The sequence below is a fragment of the Myxocyprinus asiaticus genome, chromosome 11, assembly GCF_019703515.2.
Source record: "Myxocyprinus asiaticus isolate MX2 ecotype Aquarium Trade chromosome 11, UBuf_Myxa_2, whole genome shotgun sequence".
Lineage (NCBI taxonomy): Eukaryota > Metazoa > Chordata > Actinopteri > Cypriniformes > Catostomidae > Myxocyprinus > Myxocyprinus asiaticus.
The window spans coordinates 10,317,514-10,324,410 of NC_059354.1; positions in this window are offsets into that span (position 1 = coordinate 10,317,514).

Consider the following 6,897-nt stretch of genomic DNA (forward strand, 5'->3'; position numbering starts at 1 on the left):
AACTGGCGGTGTGTGGTGGGCAGACTTGCTGTGTGCCTCATAGCCAGCACACCAGGTCGACACGTAACCTCCCCCAACACAGTTATGAGTGTCGAACGGCCCTTTTTGGGGACAAGTCGACTACCCAAAGATAGAGACAGGCTTAACCCAGTCGTGGCCTCTTTTCCCCTTCTCTTTTTCCACTCCCTAAAAAAGAAGGGGGATTATCCGACTGGGCCGCCAGGTCTAGTCGGGGGGTGTCCCTCCCAAGGGGAGGACACCGCGGAGACCACACCTCGCCCCAAGAGAGGGGGGATATTTAAGTGGAAGAATGCGTCACATGGTCTTTCCAACCATGTGGAGAGCCTTCAAGGTAGATCCTGCCCAATGGGGGAGGAGTTACTACAAACATGGAGACTGGGGCAGAGGGGCTCTGCCCAAGGAAGATGCAGTTTGCCAGCAGGGAAACGAATTAGCGGAAGATATAGATATAGGAGCACCTACCCCAGAACCGGGCTCTTAGCATGTGTACTGGGCCAGCAGCGAGTCTCTCCGAAAACTCGACTGCCACAGGGCTCGGAGGAAGTCAACCAAGGAACAAATTTTGTGAACACTACTGGGAATTAATGGTGCACATCTTCAGCTCAAAAGGAGGTGGAAGGCGCTATGTGCAAGTGATACACCTGGCCGGCTATCCCGGGCTTATCTGCTTGTGTTGCGTGCCACTACCTGGGACGAAACCGGTTCCACCCGGAGGTTGTAGAACTTTGCAAAGGTGTTGGGTGTTGCCCAGCCCGCTGCTCTGCAAATGTCTGTTAGAGAGGCACCTCTGGCCAAGGCCCAAGAAGCCGCTACACCACGGGTAGAATGGGCTCGTAGCCCTACCGGGGGTGGCATGTTTTGGGTAAGATATGCCATAGTTATGGCGTCAATGAGCCAGTGGGCGATCCTCTGCTTGGAGACAGTGCTTCCTTTCCACTGTGCACCAAAAGCAGACAAAGAGCTGCTCAGAGATTCTAAAGCTCTGCGTGCGATCCAAATAGATGCGTGAAGAGTGCACCGGACACAGCGACGACAGGGCTGGGTCTGCCTCCTCCTGGGGCAGCACTTGCAGGTTCACCACCTAGTCCCTAAAGGGGTGGTGGGAACCTTGGGCACATAGCCCGGTCAGGGTCTCAGGATCACGTGAGAGTAACCTGGACCGAACTCCAGGCACATTTCGCTGACAGAGAACGCTTGCAGGTCACCTACCCTCTTGATGGAAGTGAGCGCAGTCAGGAGGGCAGTCTTCAAGGAGAGTGCCTTAAGCTCGGCTGACTGCAAAGGCTCAAAGGGGGCTCTCTGTAAACCCTGAAGAACTACAGAGGTCCGATGAGGGAACGAGGCACGGCCTGGAGGGATTCAGCCTCCTGGCACCTCTTAGGAACCTGATGATCAGGTCGTGCTTCCCTAAGGACTTACCATCGACTGCGTCGTGGTGTGCTGCTATGGCAGCAACGTACACCTTCAACCTCTCTTGCAGGAAGGAAAGCACTGATCTGACTGCGCATTTCTGGGGGGTCTTCATGACAGGAAGAACACCACTTAGCGAACAGACACCACTTAAAGGCATACAGGCACCTCGTAGAGGGAGCCCTAGCCTGAGTGATCGTGTCTACCATCGCAGGTGGGAGACAGCTTAGGTCTTCCACGTCCCATCCAGGGGCTAGACATGGAGATTCCAGAGGTCTGGGCACGGGTGCCGGATGGTGCCCCTTCCCTGAGAAAGAAGGTCCTTCCTCAGGGGAATTTGCCAGGGGGGAGCTGTCGCGAGGAGCATGAGGTCTGAGCACCACGTCTGGGTGGGCCAGTAGGGTGCTACCAGGACGACCTGCTCCTCGTCCTCCCTGACATGGCACAGGGTCTGTGCAAGCAGGATCATTGGGGGAAACGTATATTTGCAAATGCCAGGGGGCCAGCTGTGTGCCAGCGCATCTATGCCGAGGGAGGCCTCGGTCAGGGCGTACCAGAGCGGGCAGTGGGGAGGATTCTTGGGAGGGGAACAGGTGCACCAGTGCCTGTCGAATCGACTCAAAATCAGCTGGACCACCTGAAGATGGAGTCTCCACTCTCCCCTGAGGGTAACCTGTTGTGACGGCGCATCCGCCGTAATGTTGAGGTTGCCCGGGATGTGAGTGGCTTGCAGCGACTTGAGGTGCTGCTGACTCCAGAGGAGGAGACGACGGGCGAGTTGTGACATACAACGAGAGTGCAAACCACCTTGGCGGTTGACATATGCTACCATTGTCGTGTTGTCTGTCTGAACTAACACGTGCTTGCCCTGGATCAACGGCCGAAACCTCTGCAGGGCGAGCAGAATTGCAAACACCTCGAGGCAGTTGATGTGCCAATGCAGTCGCGGACCCGTCCAGAGGCTGGTGGCTGTGTGCCCGTTACAAACGGCGCCCCAGCCCTTTTTGGAGGCGTCTGTCGTGACCACGACGTGCCTGGGGACCAGTTCTAGAGGAACACCTGCCCGTAGGAACGAGAGGTCGTCCAAGAGCTGAAAAGACGGTGACAGACCAACGTGATGGTCACGCGGTGTGTCCCATGGTGCCATGGCCGTCTTGGGACTTGAGTCTGGAGCCAGTGCTGAAGCGGCCTCATACGCATCAACCCGAGCGGGGTGGCCACCGCCGAGGATGCCATATGCCCCAGGAGCCTCTGAGGAAGTTTCAGCGGAACTGCTGTTCCCTGTTTGAACGCCTTCAAACAGGCCAGCACCGACTGGGCGTGCTCGTTCGTAAGGTGCGCCGTCAAGGAGACTGAGTCCAACTCCAAACCGAGAAAAGAGATGCTCTGAACCGGGAGGAGCTTGCTCTTTTCCCAGTTGACCCGAAGCCCTAGTCGGCTGAGGTGTGAGAGCACCAGGTCCCTGTGTGCGCACAAAACGTCTCGAGAGTGAGCTAGGATTAGTCAGTTGTTGAGATAGTTGAAAACACGAATGCCCACCTCCCTTAACGGGGCAAGGGCAGCCTCTGCGATCTTCGTAAAGACGCGAGGAGACAGGGACAGGCCGAAAGGGAGGACTTTGTACTGATACGCCTGACCCTCGAACGCGAACCGTAGGAAGGGTCTGTGTCGAGGAAGGATCGAGACGTGAAAGTACACATCCTTCAGGTCTACCGCTGCGAACCAATCTTGATGCTGGACGCTCGCTAGAATACGTCTTTGCGTCAGCATCTTGAACGGGAGTCTGTGTTCAGTACTCGCAGGTCCAAGATTGGCCTCAACCCACCGCCTTTTTTCGGTATGATGAAGTAGGGGCTGAAAAAATCCCTTCTTCATCTCGGCTGGAGGGACAGGTTCTATCGCACCCTTCCGTAGGATGGTAGCGATCTCCACGCAAGGTAGCAGCGTTTTCGTCTTTCACCAAGGTGAAGTGGACACCGCTGAACCTGGGCGGATGCCCGGTGAAGTGAATCGCGCAGCCGAGTCAGACGGTCCGGACCAGCCCTCGTGACGGATTGAAAAGTGCAAGCCATGCGTCCAAGTTCCGCGCAAGGGGGACCAAAGGGACAACGTCATCAGATGTGCCGGCAGGTGGGGCCTCGCGGCGGGGCGGAGCTCGAGGTGCCACACCACGTCCTGGCCGTGCTGAGTCTAAGGACATCGAAGCACTTACCTGGCTCCTTGTGACCACCCGGAACAGCCTGGGACGGGGGAGGAAGAGGCCTGTCCTCATGACCCGTGGAGACTGTCACATCGGGGGTGGATTTGTGCCACAGCTGGGCGCTCAGGGGCGGGAGACCGCCGCTGGAGCACCAAACCTGCCAAATCGAGTGGTGGACGGTGGTTGTGATGACAGCCGTACACACCGGATATGTGACCCAGGGAACAAGGAAACCGCTCTTGCTGGGCTCTTGAGTACTGCAGCCACTTGGGCATGCAGCGCAAAATGCAAAAGGTAACAAAAAGATGAAGATCTGCTTACCAGCTCCAGAGCAGCGGGTTTCGTTGTCCCTGGGTCAGCCTTCTCAAGGGTGCTTTGAAGCCTTTCACAGGTTCTGGACGGCCACGAGACGGGTGGCGTCTGCTTCCCGCGGTGGGCTCCACGCCGGGGCCGGGCCGAAGGGGCGGGCTGCGGTGGAGCCGGTGCAGTCACCGCAGGGGGACGCCCTTGGCGATGAGTAGACGGGGTGCGGGATCTTGAGCCGTGCTGGGGCAGGATATGCCGGCTAGCATCCATCTACTGCTCTACCATCGAGAACTGCTGGGCAAAGTCCTCGACAGTGTCGCCGAATTGGCCCACCTGGGAAATGGGGGCAGCAAGGAGTCGTGTCTTGTCGGCCTCACCCATCTTGACCAGGTTGAGCCAAAGGTGGTGTTCCTGGACCACTAGTGTGGCCATCGTCCGTCCGAGAGGCCGCGCCGTGACCTCCGTCGCTCGGAGAGCGCTATCGGTCGCTGAGCGCAGTTCCTGCATCAATCCCGGGGCGGAACTACCCTCGTGCAGTTCCTTTAGCGCCTTGGCAGACTTGCAGGAGAGCCATGGCGTGCAGGGCGGAGGTGGCTTGTCCAGCGGCACCGTAGGCCTTAGCCATCAGAGACGACGTAAACCTACAGGCCTTGGACGGGGGCTTTGGGCACCCACGCCAGGTGGCGGTGCTCTGAGGGCATAGGTGCACCGTGGGCACCTTTATCCACCGGGGGATTGCCAAATAGCCCTTGGCCGCCACACCATCGAGGGTAGTGAGGGAGGGGAAGCTGAAAAGATCGGGACCGGGCAGTAAAAAGTGCCTCCCGCGACCTTGTCAGCTCTTCGTGCACTTCCGGGAAGAAAGGAACGGGGGCGGGGCGTGGCTTTGAGTGGCGCTGCGAGCCCAGGAACCAATCACCGAACCGCAAGGGTTCAGGGAAGAGCGGTGAAATCCACTCTAACCGACGCTTGCAGCTGTCCGGGAAAGCATGTCATCATCTCCGCGTCAGCCTGTGACTGGGCAATCGACCCCGAAGGGAGGAGCCCAGCTGAGGCTTCTGACTGGACGAGCCCGCTCTCTGATGCTGCACTCGAGAGCTCATCACTTTCGCGGGCTCCGAATAAGAGGTCGAACTCGCCGTGAGACGAGCCGGCAGACTCACCCGGAAGCCCGATCGGGGCAGACGAGTGTGCTGGGGAATGGGAGGTCCGCGGGGGATACCCAGCGGAGGCAGTCCCATTGGGGTCCCCAAATCGCCCCCAGTGCTAGCCGCGCTGGCCTCATACCCGTGGGTAAAAGGACTGAGGCAGGAGCCTCTGGGGTGTCTCGCTTTCTTACGAAGGCGAGCCGCGACCGCAACGTTGCCATGGACATATTCTCGCAATGAGAACATGACCATCCACGAACGCTGTCTCCGAGTGAGCAGTGCCCAGACACGAAAGACAGTGATCGTGACTGTTAGAAGGCGAGAGATAACGAGCACAACCAGGAATAACACACAATCGGAAAAGCATCTTTAAAAAGACGCGTCTTTAAAAAGACGTTCTGTGTGTGCGCTCTTTTAGAGAAATGTTTACTCTTTTAGAGGGGAAAAATGCTCTTTCAGAAAATATACTCTCTAGTTTTTCTGCCGAAGCACCCAGGGGCGTTCTCTGCAGTGCACCAATGCAGAGGGTGGAGAAGCCGCTGAAATGCACTGTCAGATCCAGCAGAGGTGAATGAACAGTAGTATTCAGCTCAATGAGCATGACCGTTATGCTCCGAAGAGAAAATCTGAATGAGTGGTTGCATACCAGCTCCTTTTATACCTGTATGTCCGGGGGAGTGGCATGCAAATACCACTCGCCAATTTTCATTGGCCTTTTATCAAAGACCAGAGGTGTCTCGGGCTCCCAAGAGTGACCCCTAGTGTCACTACATCGACACCAACGTCGAGTGAGTGACAGATAGGGAACTGCGCTTGCTCCAGCAGCACTAGTGTCTACGTCCAATTTGAAAGGTATGGAAAAATTAGGGGCAGACAATACAGGTGTACTACACAAAAGTGTCTTTACAGATTCAAAGGCTACTTGACATTCATCAGATCACACAACATTTTTTGTTCTGACAAAGCAAATTGGTTAAGGGCAAAACAACATCAGAGAAGTTCTTTCAGAACCCACGATAGTATCCTACCATGACGAGTCTCAGCTCTCGTCTGGTAAGGGGAACAGGAAACTGCACCACAGCCTGCACTTTGGCATCAATGGGATGAACTTGATCCTGGACAACTACCTTTCCTAAATAGGTGACTGTGGACTTGCTAAACTCGCATTTCGCTAGATTTAAAATAAGCAAAAATTCTTTCAGGCGGAGGGTTTCTAAATGATCATCCCAATCAGAAGAAAATACCACAATGTCATCTAAATAAGCTTCACAGTTGGAAACACCAGCCAAGATGTTATTCATTAAATGCTGAAATGTTGTTGGGCATTTTGTAAACCAAAAGCCATAACAGTATACTGGAGGAGGATATAAGGTGTGACGAAGGTGGAAATTTAGGCTGCACGCAGGGTCAGAGACACTTGCTAATTACCCATAAGTAGGTCAGTTTGGAAACGAAAACAGCAGATCCCACCTTGTCTATGCAATCCTCCATGCGGGCCAAAAAAAAAAAAAAAAAATGAGTCAGGCTTTGTGACTGCATTAACCTTTCTGTAATCTGTGCAAAAACAAGCTGTACCATCACTCTTGGAACAATAAGGCAAGGGGAACTCCACGCACTGGAACTCGATACAGCCAAACCATTTTCAAGCAAGTACACAAATTCAGACTGCATTATTTGACATTTACACGGATTTACCCAATATGCATGTTGCTTGTTCAGTGAGTGGTCACCTACATCGAAGTCATGACACACAGCATTTGTTCAGGAAATAGAAAGTTGGATATTACTGGATAAGTCGGGTAATATCACTTC